Source organism: Parasteatoda tepidariorum, chromosome 11 (assembly GCF_982258835.1).
Source record: "Parasteatoda tepidariorum strain Cologne lab strain chromosome 11, Ptep-v5.0, whole genome shotgun sequence".
NCBI lineage: Eukaryota > Metazoa > Arthropoda > Arachnida > Araneae > Theridiidae > Parasteatoda > Parasteatoda tepidariorum.
The window spans coordinates 835,929-851,734 of NC_141765.1; positions in this window are offsets into that span (position 1 = coordinate 835,929).

Here is a 15,806-nt window from a genome sequence, read left to right on the forward strand (position 1 = left end):
CGATGAAATGACAAACGTCCCCATGCCCAACATTGGCTAGTAAACATGACAAAAAAAAAAAAAAGCGAAGAGCCTCCGCAGAAGCCACTTCAGGCAAAAATTGATTTCAGTGTGTGCTTGCCCAAGAGATCCACACCCAATGTTGGTGACAAACAAAACCAGGGAGCCTCCGCAGAAGCCATTTCAAACAAAAAATTTATTTCAATGTGTGTGCCCAAGAGGTCCACACCCAAACACCCAATGTTCGTCTCGTGTCCATTTTAAAAGAAATCGCTTTTGACATAGAGTTCAATGTAGACGGCTTCTCGGTACATGGGGCAAGTCTTTTGACTGGTGCGCATCAAATCGACCAGACATTGCTCGTGGTACTCATGCTGGCAATGCGTCCTGTGAGGGATCTCCGCCATCTCTTCCAAGCAAATCGGGCAGGTCTCGAGTGGTTTGTAGTACCACTGTTCAAATTCCAGATAGCAATATAAGGTTTTTTTCACCCAACAAAAACATTTTCATGTAAGCCTAAAAAGGATTTTTACACGGTTTACGTGTAAACCTTCTAACCTTAAAACGAAGTCTGCGACAATCTGCTCTATTCTACTCACATTACCCTAATCCAAAGCCTTGGAAAACAACCTTCTACCTAACAATTCTAAAACGAGGTTGTCTTAGGGTTTTCAAGAAAAAAAAATTGAATAACACTAGTTCTAAGATGAAAATCATCCTAAATCTACATAATTATACGGTTTCCGTTTGCAGCGTTTCGTATGCTCAGCTAAAATCTACCTTGTCATGAGATTTTCATTGACAATGCAATTTAATACTATTGCTAGTATACGTCAGCTAAAACGTCATTCTGAACGTGATGTCAATGTCATCTCTCCCACGATTGTATGACGGCGCGTTTCATTATTCGTTTTATATTTTACTTCTTATAGCTTCTCAGTCCGAGGAAAATTCTCCTTTCCATCAATTTTGCTTGATTATTTTGGGGAAAATAGTAATTTTTTATCAGTCTGACTTACCTTGCTGTAAGAACTTAGAGATTTACAAGTTAAAATATCGTTTAATATGAATTTTTTTTTTAATTCAACGATTTGATTAATGAAAACACAAAATAAATAGAACTCTGGGAAATATGGTCCCAATAATAGGTTGGTCAAAAGAACCGTCCAACGGGTATTCGCAATCCGAAATAAATCGTCCCAATAGTGAAGTCTCTGTCCAAAGCTTAGACTCATTAATGTTAATTTTACTTTCTGCGTAATTCACCATGTCTTGAGAACTTTTAAAACTAATTAAAATAATTTTGCATACAAATATAAATTTCGTTTATCCAAAGATAATTCTTTGCAAAATATAACTTTTAGTAAATATTCACCTTTTTAAAATTTTATTTTATAATAGCCGAAAAATTTTTGATTATTAAAGTTAACAATTTTTTATAACATTTTAAAGAAGGAAATTTTAAATGGCAAAATACAACATTTGAGTAAAATGGATCGAATAGTTCCTGAAAAATTGAATTTTGAAGAAGTCGCATTTTTAGGAGCTATGCGATTGATTTCGTTCAAATTTTGCACTTTGCCATTTAAGATTGTTAATCTTAAATTCAAAATTTTTTAGACTATCATTGAATAAAATAATAAAAAATAATTATTTTGACTAAAATTTATATTTTGCATGGAATTAGCTTTGAACAAACGAATTTTTAAACTGAGTGCAAAAAAATTTTCAATTCATTTAAGATGCTCTCAAGATGTGGTCTCATACGTAAAAAATTGGCGATCGAAATGGGCTGCAGGTGGCGTAGAGCAGAACTCCTTTCCTATGGCAACACTTCACATGCTTTCTCCATTAGCGTGTGGAAAGTCATAGAGGAAGGAAGTACGTTAGTTTCTCTCTTGATTTTCATATAGATTAAAATTTTTTAACTTAAAAAACTATATGGAACTGAAAACTACATTAAACATAGTTCCAAAGAAAAGTATCACGGAAATTTTAGAAAATATTTTTATTAAGTAAAAAGGAAAAATATTAAGAAAAGGGAAAATATCGTAGTACATTCCTATAAAACTGAAAAGAGGAGGAGAGGGAAGGGAGAAGGGCTAAAGGCATGAAACCGGTCTCTCCGCAGATAGCGTATTCGAGTGTTGCGATCGCGAATATTAACATTAAGGGGTTCAAACTTTGAACCACTCTTCTGACTATAACTATTGGGAGTATTTTTTTCCAGATTGCGGCCACCCCTATAATTTGAGAGTCAAAAACCCAAGAAACACCATAAAAAATGTATGTTTGTTCAGAGAAAGTATGTTTTTGCGTCTGATTTCGTAACTTAAAATATCGCGGGCACTAATTAATTAGCATATATGTCATCCTCTCGAACCTTTAAGATTGAGTCCTTGAATGTGAAGATACGATCATTAAATGAAAAGTTATTTAGAATGGTCCATTTATTTTTTGCGTATCATACATACGTATATATACTTTAAGTAGTGCATGTAAGTATGCATAATCTTATGTACGTTAATTCACATATATGTAGATACACACATACTTTATATGGATATATAATGTATGTATGTATCTATGTAAATGTGGGTATATTTGTACGCCCGTACGTTTCTACGTACATACACAATTGATATATGTTCAATATAAGTACGCACGTATTCATGCGCTATGTAATAACGAAGTATGCACTTATGTATAAACAGGGCGCAAAAAAAGGGAAAACCCTGAAACTATTTTATCTATTGATCGGATTTTAATGTGCACACTCGATCTTACTGGTTTGAATGTCTAACTTTATGAGGGATTCAGTTCCTAGACCCTTAAAACAGGAGAAGCACCTGCCATCTGCAAAATATGGTATCAACAGTTTATGAAGGAGAGCGGTAGAAAGTTTGAATCACTTAATGTTGAAATTCCTTTTTGCAAATTTTGCCTTGTATAACTCTTAAAGCAAATCAAAAATTTTAAATTTGAATGAAATCAATCGAAGTGTTCTTCAGAAATCAAATTTTACATAAATAACTTTTTTTAGAATTGGACTACCTAGAAACTATTAGTCCGATTTCATTCAAATTTCTCATTTTACCTTTAAATTACTTTCTTAAAAATTATGAAAAAAATTTCTATATTTTGCAATGCAAAGTGTTTTCGGCAATTAGTAAATAAAATAAGAAATCATATTTATTTAAAGTTATTTTTTGCATAGAATTATCTTTGGATAAACGAATCTTATAATAGTGTGCAAAAACTTCATGATTCGCTTAAAAAAGTTCTTCAAATATAGCGAAATACTCAAAAAGCTTAGTTCAGAGATATCCAAACATTCAATCGCTCTCCTGCCTAAACAAATTTGGCAATATTTTTAGGCTGGAAAACTTTTAAAATATTGACTACCTTCCATATTTTGAGGATCAAAAATTCAAATCCATCGGAGAAAAAAAAATCGTTTTTTTTCTGGTTTTGTAACTTAAAATGTCGTTTGTATAAATTAATTAGCACGAACAAGATTATGTCCTCGAACAAAACAAAAAAAAATTAAGGCTTAAGACTTAAACCATTTACGTATTAGATTGAAAGTTATTTAAGACGAGTAATTTTGTTTCGCACTATACATAAATATGAAGTCGAATCAATCGATAAACTAAATACATTCAAGTTCCGAAAATTTTGTGGTAGAAGCAATCCATCAATTAGCACCCAAAAGCCGCTACAATCGATCACGTTATCTTCCATGTTGAACCCGAACTATCGCCTAAAACAAACTGAACTAGGGTGTCTTAGCACTGGTCACAAAAATTTTCATGGTCATTATTCGAAACTTGACAGTATTCGACGACTTTTGATCAATTATAGAGATCAAATTTCTCAAATGAATTCCAATTTCAAAATGAATCACAATTATTCCTATAAGCAATCAATTCTACTTATGGTGATTAGAAAACGAATAAAACATATATTATCCTGTCTTGAAATTAAAAGTGCTTAAGCTAATCGGAAAGTTAACGAAATTACAAGTACTATCTTCTAGCCATCGAAATCTAGCCACTCTTCTAGTATTCGAAAGAGGGTTAATAAAATATTACAAATGCTACGTTTGGCAAAAATCAGATTCAAATTGTTGTAATACACAGTTTCTATTTTAAAATCCTGATAAGTAGTCTGGAGTCTCATAAAACTTTCTAATATGGATACTTCAATTTCTGAAATATTATTTTTATGTGTTGATCTATATTTTGGTATTAATGTAAATCTAATTAACGTTAGTGCTAATTTCCAGTTTTTATAATAATTATAAATGTATTGTAAATGCTATTTATTTGAATCTATAGGTAACTCAAACAAAAAAAAAATTAAAGTAAAGTAGTAATAACAGTAATAAATTAAAGTATTGATAATTAAATTTAAATTATAGTTTCAGTGTATACTTTGAACTTACTGAAATTAAGAAGGGAGCATAATAACCCTTTAATGTCCTTTGGGTAAGGCCATTCCAAGCATAAACTTAAGTTTTAAATTCTTAAGTTAATATTAATTGATAATCTTAAAGAAGCAAATAATAATGCGAAAAGTAAATACTTAATAAGGCAAATGAAATGAATGCAATTAAATCGTGTTCCTACTTTTTATATCAACGAAAGGGACGAATATCTTACACTTGGAACAATAAGACAGAATATCATTAAGAAACTTAAATTTTAAACTTTAATCAAGCAAGCAAACTCCGAGAGTGTAAATGATCAGCAGCCGTAATATTAGTGCAAAGTTGCGCATGACGTAAGCAGCAGTTTTTAAGACAGTATTTTGAGAGGGAGGAGAATCAGGGGTTTACAATAATTTTCAAAAGTTAAATTTAGTGAGATTATTTTTTTTCTTTTCTTTTATTTTTATTATTATTTTTAATTGAATAAGAATATTGAAGTTTGAACATTAAGCATTGCCTCAAAATTTCGGCACAATATGGCTAATCGAAGTTTTTCTAGTTTTTAAAAGAACTTCATTTAAAATTTTATTTATTGCTTTTCCATTGTAATTTTATCTATTTTAGACGTATATTTGTTTCATAATTCAAATAAGACATTAAAAGAAAGAGAACAGATTTAAAATACTATTTCCGATTTTTTGAACGACTTAATTAAAATTTAATTAAACAGACTTTTAGCCTCCCCCCCTCCTTTAGAAAAACTTGTTTTTCTTTATATTAGTTCCTTTTACATTTTTTTTTTATTTTAAACTTTTATTTTCAACAGTGTTTTGCCGATAATGTATAGAAAGAATTCTTGACACGAAAAAACTGCTGCAAAATTTCAGGAATGGTTGAACATTTACATACCTGCTAACTTATAAACTTTTTCGAGAAAATCTTTTACAGCAGTGACAAAATTTAAATTGAGAGGTATGAAATTTTTACATCCTTTTAAAATATGTAATTTCACATGACAAAATGCAAAATTTGAGCATATTCGGTTGAATAGTTTCTGAGAAATCGAATTTTAAATATACACAGGAACATTTCGATAGATTTAGCTCGATTTTGTATTTTGCAATGTAAAATTACATACATAAAAATAGTATAAAAAGTTGTATGCCTTATAATTCAAAAATTTTCCAGCTATTATTTAATAACATAATAAAAAATAATAAATATCTACTAAATTTTATTTTCTGGGTGCAATTATCTTTGGATAAACGAATTTCAAAATAATGTTCAAAATTTTTTTAACTCGCTTAAAAAGGTTTCTATATATGGCGAAATTACAAAATATAAAATTAAGATAGAGGCATCCAAACTTTTGATCGCCCTCATGATCGAACTATAGGGACAATATTCCCCAGATTGTGGCTATCCCCTATATTTTGAGGGTTCAAAATCTGAATCCGTCGGAAAAAAGGTATGTTTATTCAGAGAAAACACATTTTGTGTTTAATTTCGTAACTTAAATAATCGCCTGCACTAATTAATTAGCATATTTGAGATCACCCCTTCGAAAAATTCAGATTGAGTTATAAAACGTGAAGATTCAATCATTAGATTAAAATCTATTCAGGATGGGTCTTTTATTTTGCACACTATACATCGAGTTCTGTGAACAAAATGTTCTTAAATTCACTCCAAAGATATGATGAAAAAAACTGTGGTCTAGGTTTTGAATCCACCCAGCTTTAGAGCGGGTACCAGCTTGTGAAACAAAGGCGGTAGGTGCACAATGCTGATTTTATTTTCCCCATCACTCCTCGTTAGTCATAAATCATGGAGTCTTAATATTGATGACCCTCTTGCTCACAATAAACTGTTGGGCGAATTTTTTCTGTATATAAATATTTTAAATGAAATTTTCTTCGCGTGGATATTTTATTGCTAAACCATAATTAGGTTCGCAATAAGGTAAAATGAACGAGAGAAGGCCACACATTTTAAAGGAGCCGCATCGCATAGGAACCCTAAAGCCAAATTCGAGAAAAAAATAAAATTTGAAAAAAAAAAAAAAAAAATTTGAAGAGTCAATTTTAAACTCCAGATTCCAATTTTTTAATATTTTTTTTTTAATAAGATTGTTCGAATGAAAAGTTTTTGAAAAGGAACTATTACTTAATCTTGTGTCGAGAAACCTTTAAAAGAAAGTTTTCGTATTGTACTTTTGCAGACCTTAAAAAACAATCCCAAAACATGATCTTATGGTCGTTTATTTGCTTTCCCTTAAATGAGGTCCCTTGCAAAATATTTTCTTATTATTTATTAATATTTTCGCTGAAAAGGCTAATATTTGCGTTTTTTCGTTTCCTTTGAAAAAGGATTTCGTTTAATATTTCTGCTAACCTAATCATGACAGCAAACAAAAATGCAAAAAATAAGGTTTCCAATTTGCTTGTTTTTTAACCTTCCGGCCTTCCGGATCGAGGAATCGAAGCACTGGATGCGCCTCGTCTCCCAGTTCCACGATCTCCGGCTCCTCCACCAACAACACCTCCCGGGGAAGAGTATAGGGTGGAGGCACCTGATCCAGTGCCAAAGGAAGGAGATTATTCACAAAAAAAAAAAACAGTTTGCCATCTCGAATCGACTCTATGTCAAAAATATAACGGTTCCTCGGCGTGCGAGCCTTTTTATACACAAACAGAGGGCGCTCCAGTCCTCACGACGCAATGGAATGTCTTTGAAAACTCCACGCGGCCTGAAAAGGATCACCCGATGCACTTCCAAGATATAATGTGACAAAACATCTGATGCAATGAAATCCTTTCGAGATGCGTTTCCAAGAACTCGTGCAACACAACACGTCCTCCCGATGCCGTTTTAGGATGTCGTATGACAGGACATCCGATCGACTCCACATCATCACCGTATGCGCTTCCAAGAAATTGTGAGAAAATATCCGCCAGATTCATTTCCAGGATGTCCTGTAACAAGCCATTAGATTATGATCACCGGATGCGCTTCCAAGAAGTCGTGGGAGAAACATCCACCTGATACACTTTCAGGATATCACGTCACAGGACATCCATTCGAAACAACATAATCACCGGATCCAGAGGATGTGGCAACATTACCCAACACTCGATATCAAATCCACAGAGTGACAGCACTTTCGAAACATTCCGAGGAAGGGGTTCCACTGAAATCGTGCGACAGGCCCCAAACTCTGGGTGAGGAGTAACGCAATCATTTGACAGCGTGGACTGAATCCCAGGGCCTGGCTTGGAGATTGTGGGAGCGATTCTGTGGCAATGGCATTGCGTTCCGTGAATCATTTGATAAAGAGACAATATCCCAGGGGTTTGAAATCTTTGTTGGGTTGCGTCACGTGGATCATTTGAAAACTTTTGAAATGACCTGGCTCTGAAATCCTGGGGCTGGGGGTTTGCGAGATGAATCGGACTCCGAGCTCGTTGGCCCAAGGACATTCTAACGATGAGTTGAGAGTGTGTCGAGACTCGAGGCTAGGCTCAAACGCTCAGCTGCAAAAGAAAAACGTCAATTGTTTTTTTTTCTTCTTTTTTTTACGCCAATAATATTGCTAATGACGCCTAGAAAATAAACGCCAAGAAAACAGACACGAAGACAATCCAAAGTTGCGTTGAAAAAAAAATCAAATTTTGTCTCGACAAAATTTTTGCTCTACCCGTATCTCCGGACGAATGAAAAACATTTTTTCGATTCTTGGTATTGAAAACGCTGAAACAGCTAAACTACCTGTTTGCACACCCTATAAAAATATCTTTTTTTAAAACAATCTTCTTTTTTTTTCAAAAAAAATCGTTTTAAAAGATAAAATACAAAAGATTAAAGAAAACCAACCCAATCTCTCGACATGCCCCAGGATGTCAGACCCAGTGCAATGGATTTCGGATCATCCTCCCCACTCCATGGATGGGCATACATCTCTCACAGTTCTCTCTCCAGTGTTTCAAAGCAAGGGTTTTTCAACAATGTCACGCGATTCCAAAGCCCATCCCAACCCAATTCAAGACCCCCGCATCCCAATGCATGTCAAAACAACGCTTTTCCCACGGATGGGGAGCAGTAGCCTACTGCAACGCTCGGTCCATTGGCATGTGACGCTCGATGACCCTCCCTCGACAGCCTCCTCAAACCCTGGCTTTGGGAAACTCGAAACATTTTGAAAGCGTTTTGATGACTCAGTTGCGTTGCGTGAACCCTTTGAGAAAGAGTTTGTTTAAAAGGCTCAGGCATTCAGGGACGGGATTTGCATTGGACGAACCATTAGAAAACGGAACCGCATCCCAGGGCATAGCGTGATGCATCTTTGAACTATGTGTGAGACGGGTGGTGGCGTGGAGCATTTGAACAATCTGTTGACGTGCGTGACTCTGAGATCCTGGGGCCTGTGAGATGAATGGAATGTCCTGGTCTCTGGGCTGGGGAGGTATCGACGGAGATGGAGCAACGTGATGACGAACCATTTGTAAAATGGGTTGGAAGAAAATGTGTGTCCAGACAACTTTCAAAGTGCGTCCACGAAACGGAGCAGTCCAATCGATACGGACGGTCTGGATAATAACGGAACAGTTTGTAAGATTTATAATCTCGAGCACTTTCACACGATATGATTTGTAAGTAGAGCCTAACTTTTTACACTTCCAATCCAGTACGAGTTTATCGCGAGGTTTTCGATTGAGCCATTCCATAATACCGTGGCGCCATAATCTGGCCATGGACATGACGAAATGTTCGTGTAACGAGCAATTGATGTAAAAATGTCGGCCTCGCCCCACGCCCGGCGTCTGAGATCCGGAGCATTGGGATTTATCGCACGATACGTAATGAATGGTATTGGCCAAATGCAAGGGCGTTTTGATTTCTTTCAGTTCATTGCAACAGCACTCGGAGGCATGAGACTGTTTAATCGACTTCCAAACCTTCAGGTAGGCAGCTCGATCTTGAACAGCCACAATCATGTGGCGATGCAGTTTATGACAAGCCATGGCATTTCGTTTTTCAGTCTAGCAACCATCGCACAAACACCAAAAGGACGACACCACCAGTTGACTGGCGTCAAACACGAACAGTTTTTGTTTGAAACTGGAAAAGGCGTACGATCGAATAAACACGCGAAAAAATGTCCACGAGTTGGAAAAGAACATTCGAAACATGGCCGAAGCCTCTCGTCCCAAATTGCTTTCGTCATTAAATGGAAAAAAGGAACCCCTGTTTGTCAACGCTTGAAAGTCGCCCAGGTAGTCGTCGTAAAATCCAATCTCTTGTAAATCTTCTTCAATGACTCTATGTTTAAGTTTGCGATAAAGTAATGAGGGGTCAAAATAAACACATTCACATAATTCAGCATCGTTACTTTCGGCAGAATCGATTTCAGAGGCAGTGCTGGTTCCAGCAGTTGCGTTGTCAGTGTGGCTTAAGCATTTGTTTTGTTGTTCTTTTTATTCTTCGTTTTGAACAATTCAAGGCATTCTTTGGTGTGAATAGCGTCTGCTGTTGGATTTGAAAGTGTATATCTTCCACAAAAAATACATTCAGTCTTATCATTTAAACCCTGTTTGGATTGGGACTGAGTCTTTCAATACTTTTTGAAAGTCAGCCTTTTATCGCAAAATGGGCACGTGATGATTTGCTTATTCCAATATCGGTATGCAAAATACATATTCCTATTGGATTTTGCTTTCGGACTTATCTTGACGAGGCGCTCAAAGTTACCAAATGCGAATCAGAACAACCAAATGCTTCTCAGCGATGGAGCAACGGAATCGGCTAAAACGTTTTTCACTCGACCATTATCTAATGGTAATTATCGAGACGCTAGTTTAAATATACGTCAAAAAAATAATTTTTTTTTATGTTGTAGATTAAAACCAAGCACCGAGTCTCGATAATCACAGCTCGTCAGAATTTTTTGGAGGTCTCACAACTTTAGAATTTCTTGGAGCTCTCACAACTTGCAACGTTATTTTCTTTCTTAATGTTGTATATTTAAGTTTGGCGTCGAGTCTGGATAATCTCAGCTCATCCGCTGGAGCTCTCACACAGAGTAGGAGCATCGATATTATCCAGACCGCATCTATTGGACTGCTCTGTTTCGTGGACGCACTTTGAAAGTTGTCTGGACACACATTTTCTTCCAACCCATTTTACAAATGGTTCGTCATCACGTCACTACATCCCAGGGATACCTCCCCAACCCAGAGACCAGGACATTCCATTCATATCACAGGCCCCGGGATCTCAGAGCCACGCCACGTCAACGGATTGTTCAAATGCTCCACGTCACCACCCGTCTCACTCATAGTTCAAAGATACGTCTTGCCATGCCCTGGGATGGGGTTCCGTTTTCCAATGATCCGTCCAATGCAAATCCGGTCCCTGGATGTATGAGCCTTTCAAACAAACTCTTTCTCAAAGGGTTCAAGCAACACAACTGAGTCATCAAAACGCTTTCAAAATGTTTCGAGTTTCCCAAAACCAGGGTTTGATGAGGCTGTCGAGGGAGGGTCATCGAGCGTCACATGAAAATGGATCGAGCGTTGCAGTGGGCTGCTGCTCTTCATCCATGGGAAAAGCGTTGTTTTGACATGTATTGGGATGCGGGGATTATGAAATGGGTTGGGATGGGCTTTGGAATCGCGTGACATTATTGGAAAACCCTTGCTTTGAAACTCTGGAGAGAGAGCTGTGAGAGATGTATGCCCATCCATGGAGTGGGGAGGATGATCCAAAATCCATTGCACTGGGTCTGACATCCAATTGATTGATTTGGTTTTTTTTTTATCTTTTATATTTCATCGTTTAAAACGATGTTTTTTGTATAAAAAAAGAAGATTGTTTTAAAAAAGGATATTTTTATAGGGTGTGCACGATGTATGCGAACAGGTAGGTTAGCTGTTTCGGCATTTTTAATACCAAGAATAGAAATTTTTTTTCACTCGTCCGTAGATTTGGGTTGAGCAAAAAATTTTTCGAGACAAAATTTGATTTTTTCAAAACGCAACTTTGGATTGTCTTCGTGTCTGTTTTCTTGGCGTCATTGGCGTTATCATTGGCGTAAAAAAAAAGAAATGAAAATAATAAAAAAAAATTGTGACGATTTTTTTTGTTGCTGAGCGACACACTCTCAACTCATCATCAGAATGTCCTTGGGCTAACGAACTCGGAATCCGATTCTCATCTCGCAAACCCCCAGCCCCAGGATTTCAGAGCCAGGCCATTTCAAAAGTTTCCAAATGTTCTACGTGACGCAACCCTCTCAAATATTTCAAACCCCTGGAATATTGTCTCTTTATCAAATGATTCACGGAACACAATGCCATTGCCACAGAGTCGCTCCCACAATGTCCAAGCCAGGCTTTGGGATTCAGTCCACGCTGTCAAATGATTGCGTTACTTCTCACCCAGAGTTTGGGGCTTGTCGAACGATTTCAGTGGGACCCCATCCTCGGAATGTTTCGAAAGTGTTATCACTCTGTGGATTTGATATCGAGGATTGGATAATGTTGCCACATTCTCTGGATCCGAAGATTATGTTGTTTCGAATGGATGTCCTGTGACGTGATATCCTGAAAGTGTATCAGGTGGATGTTTTCCCCGCGACTTCTTGGAAGCGCATCCGGTGATGATAATCTAATGGCTTATTACAGGACATCCTGGAAATGTACCTGGCGGATGTTTTCTCACAATTTCTTGGCAGCGCATCCGGTGATGATGTGGAGTCGATCGGATGTCCTGTCATACGGCATCCTAAAACGGCATCGGGAGGACGTGTTGTGTCGCACGAGTTCTTGGAAACGCATCTGGAGAGGGTTTCATTGGATCGGATGTTTTGTCACATGATATCCTGGAAGTGCATCGGGTGATCCTTTTCAGGCCGTGTGGCGTTTCTACAGACATTCAATTGCGTCATGACGACTGGAGCACCCTCTGTTTATCTATAAAAAGGCTCGCAAGCCGATTAACCGTTATATTTTTGACATAGAGTCGATTCAAGATGGCAAACTATTTTATTGTGAGTAATTTCCTTCCCTTGGCACCGGATCTGGTGTCTCTATCCCATATTCTTCCCCGGGAGGTGGTGTCGATGGAGGAGCTGGAGGTCGTGGAATTGGGGGACGAGGCGCATCCAGTTCTTCGCTTCCTAGATCTGGAAGGCTATGCTCTGATGTGACTCGGGTGAGGGGTGTTTTCAAGAGGTTTATCGATCGAGAGTTGCGTCTCGAGACTCAGGATAATAAGGGTTACGGAAGCCCCTCTTACTGGACCTTTAATTCCTTTGGTATGAGTTGGATTCGAAATATTGTGGATCACTGGTTTTCGAAAGGGTATTACGTGACAGATGCATTACGGGTTCGCCTAGCCAGCGAAATTCGCAATTGCCTCTTTACGTTACCCTTTGAACACTGGTAATACGCCCCACCCGAGACCTGCCCGATTTGCTTGGAAGAGATGGTGGAGATTCCTCACCGGACGCATTGCCAGCACGAGTTCCAGGAACAATGTCTGATCGATTGGATGCGCAGCAGTCAAAAGACTTGCCCCATGTGCCGAGAAGCCGTCTACATTTAACTCTATGTCAAAAGCAATTTTTTTAAAAAAAATTGGACGAGTTCCCCTATTTGGGGATTCGTCCCATTCTTTTAAATGGACACGAGGCCAACATTGGGTGTTTGAGTGTGGACCTCTTGGGCACACATATTGAAATAAATTTTTTGTTTGAAATGGCTTCTGCAGAGGGTCTCTGGTTTTTTTTTGTCATGTTTACTGGCCAATGTTGGGTATCGGGGCGTTTGTCATTTCAATGTCGCATATTTCAAATAAACAAAATACTGCGTCACGGCAGGGCAGTGAGAGCATTTCGAAAAAACAAAAACTGCGTCAGGACAGAGCAGTGAGAATCGAGGCTTGAGGAATCATTCATTTCATTTTGTCGTTTTGCGTTTTCAATTTTATTTTGCAAGGGTCACGTAACTTAGCTATTTTTTCGAGTGACTGTACGAATGCTGAAAAATCATATGCGTGAATCACATTTACAAAAATAAAGGCCGTTGACATCACGATGGTCTTTTGGCGACATCACTTACAGTATTTCTGACTTGCAGTCAATCGGAGCTGACAGAACGTTTGAACGCTCTGAGCACAAAATTACAGGGGCAATAAACGATACCTAAATTTAATACTCTCGAAATTATTCATTTCCTCCTTTTAGAAAAAAAAATATTGAGAGCAAGGGATAGAACGCTGGGCTTCCAATGAAGTGATCAAGTTTCGAATCCCAACGTGGTTGATCGACGTAAATTCTGCTCCCGGCTTGCACGGACCACAGGGCTGACATAAATACAATCACTCGAAAAAATACCCGAGTACAGCGACTCCTTCAAAAATACAAGCGCAAAACGACAAGGTACACGGTGTGTTTGATCCTTGGAAAATTCCCAATGCACTGCAAATGACAAATGCACATTCACTCAACTCGTTGCATCACATCCGTGGAGTTTAAAACAGTGACCATACAAACACAATCTGTTGTACCGATTCGTTTTTATTCGTTCAAAGAATGAAATTTTCCAGTCTTGGCAAAACATGTGTTGCAAAACAATGGGGGTCTCCAAGTCATTTACCATTTACCAACAAATTGTCGTAGTGTCAAACAATAAAATTTTCAATCTTGGCAATACAAATATTGTAAAAAAATGGGGGAACTGTCTCAAAAGAGACCTTCCCCCATTTTTTTACCCATCCTTTTTTGGAAAAGGGAAGGAAAAACTGTGATAATGGGTTTGGACATGCTCCAAGATTCATGGGGATTTGTGATACTTCCAAGATACATTAGGTTGGTGTTATTTTGAAAGTTTTATTGAGAATGATACGCAAGGACAAGACTGGGAAAAATTTGGATTAGAAAATTTCTTGAAGAGCTGGAGACAACCCGAGTCACACTCTACTACACTGTACATTTTTTTTCTTTTTTTTACAGTGTTGTATAATAATCAATTTGACTCGGGTTGTCTCGAAGTCTTCAAGAAATTTTCCAAACCAAAATTATTTTTTACATTTTTCTTAATACATTCTCATAGCAACATTCACAAGTTGTGAAAGTTCCAAAACTTTTCAGGAGCTGAAGCCAGCAAGACTCGACCCCACGGCCGTCTTAGAGGCAAGCAGGGCCCCCGGGCACAGAAATGTTTTGACTGTAGCTTGTCATACTGTTAAAAATCGAACTAAAAAACTTCACATACATAAAACAAAGCATTTTTAAGATATGCAATAATTTTAACTAACTTAAACATATTTTTATTACCCCTAAACACTCAATGAAAAGCATTAAAAAAAAGCATTTTTAAACGTGTGGTCCTAAATAAATAATTTAGGATCCCCATATGCATCATTTTTTTTTTAAAATTGAGATTTGAGGTACTAACCATCAGTTGCAATCCTCAAATAATGGAATAATTTTGATAAACCAAGAAGCTAATAAAAAATAATTTAATTAGAAAAACTTGAGGGTATAACAAATAAAAAAATAATTCTAAAAGTACGAATTATTTCGTCCAACTATTAAAAAATTGGTTATTTAAACATCTTTCACTGCACATCAGACACATTCAGTTTAAAAGTTGCTGTCCCATTGTGCTCTGCAATTCTAAACTCTTTCAATTATTACTTTATTTAACTCATTATAAATACTAAACAGAGTGGATGGCGGTCAAGCATATTTAGAGACATTGACTCAAAGAGTACCGAAAAACTTCATTTTAACGTAAAAAAATAAATTTCGGTTGGCTTTCTAAACTGTTCAAATTGTTGGTGTATACATGATAAACAATCACTATTGATAGAAAAAAAATGCTCACTTTTTACACGAGAATATATTTATTTTAAAAATTATGCGGTGTTGTTTATTCATAGTTTTTTTTTAAAATTCAATTTATGAAAAATTAGATTCTCAAGGGCCCCCTTGAGTGGTTCAGGCCCCCGGGAACTGCCCGGGTGTGCCCATGCGTAAAGACGGTACTGCTCGACCCAGCAAGATTAAAGCATCAATGTAAAAAGAATATATATATATATATATATATATATATATATATATATATATATATATATATATATATATATATATATATATATATATATATATATATATATATATATATATATATATATATATATATATATATATATATATATATATATATATATATATATATATATATATATATATATATATATATAATTTTTTTTTACTGTGTTTTATGATGATCAACTTATCCTGTGTTACATCGAGCTCTTCAAAAAAATTTCCAAATCAAAATTTTTTCGAGTCCTGTCTTTAAAAAGC